The sequence below is a fragment of the Dendroctonus ponderosae genome, unplaced genomic scaffold (genome assembly GCF_020466585.1).
Source record: "Dendroctonus ponderosae isolate FM_Combo_2020 unplaced genomic scaffold, Dpon_F_20191213v2 Dpon_F_20191213_288, whole genome shotgun sequence".
Taxonomy (NCBI): Eukaryota; Metazoa; Arthropoda; class Insecta; order Coleoptera; family Curculionidae; genus Dendroctonus; species Dendroctonus ponderosae.
In genome coordinates this window covers 145-1,316 of record NW_026018496.1, presented here as the reverse complement: position 1 = coordinate 1,316, position 1,172 = coordinate 145, and the positions used below count along the sequence as shown (strand labels likewise).

At 32.1% G+C, this 1,172-nt stretch overlaps 1 long non-coding RNA gene across 1 annotated transcript; it reads left to right on the top strand.

Annotated features, from left to right (window-relative positions):
* Positions 1-344: 344 nt before the first annotated feature.
* LOC125503751 lies at positions 345-885 on the top strand. The gene is made up of 2 exons (XR_007281037.1): positions 345-767; positions 831-885. It is a non-coding gene; the product is annotated as an uncharacterized LOC125503751 (long non-coding RNA).
* Positions 886-1,172: the final 287 nt, after the last annotated feature.

Below are 1,172 nucleotides of genomic sequence, written 5' to 3'. Positions count from 1 at the left end.
AATTGGTTATTTGAAAATTTAATTAATTGTTTACACTGGTGCTCGAGGAGCCCTGATTTAAATCCAATAGAGAATGTGTGGGGGTACATAAGTAAGAAGATGCATAGAAAAAGTTTTTCCCGCAAACACCATGAATTATGGTAAAAAATGAAGAGACTTGGGATCAGCTAACACCAGAATACTCTAACTAGCACCTTAATTCCTTCCATGCCCACACGCCTGAAATTAGATTTAAATGCTAATGGGGCAGCAGTAAAATATTACATAATTTTTAATATATCTTATTATTTTTTCAAATATTGTTCTTTGTTGTATTGTTTTTAATACTATTAATGTTAATCAATTAATTTATCATTATTGTTAACTGTTTCTAGATTTTTAGAATAGAATTAAAATTTTCGAAATTAAATTGCTTGGTTTTGATACTTATTACTCAGTTTTTTACATTTGACCTATTTCTCAAAGCCTGATTTACCAAAATCGGGACAAATTGCCTTTAGGACTCTTTTATTTTCAGTCTACCTTTATGTCGCCGAATTTACTATCGACCTAAGAACATTATTATTAAATTGTAATTGAAAATTAACGTTATTAATAGTATTTTTTATTGCAGTTCCAATCCTACCCAGCTGTTTCACTATATTCGACAATGTTTATCCACTGAATTGAAGCTAGTACAAAGTGCTGGACCTATTCACCCATTACCAATACCTAGCAATGTTAGCGAAATTTTGAAGCTTATAGATATGGTTCACAATAAGACAAAGGTAACGGATTATTTGCACAAATTAAGTTGAAATTCCCTTTAACGATTTTAAATTTTGTTCTAGGCTCTTTCCCATGATATAAACGAGCTTGAAAAAGCGCAAGTAGCATTTGCTACCCAATATAATGAATGCACGAAAGTTAATGGTGAGTATTTGTCTAATTAGTAGATTTAGGGTCTTCAAATAAAAGTAGAACGGTTCGGAACGCTTCACTTCTATTTTACAATCAGCAGCTTATTTTATGAAGACAACTACGGATATCCAACTTTTACTGAAACTTACTGAATCATACTTAAGTTGCTGTATTTCAGCCTCGTTCTTTCTAAGTTTGAATATAGAGCGGTTGCATAGAACCCCATGTTTGACAAGTATATCGACCAACTGGGGGGTGTTCAGAGAAGGTTT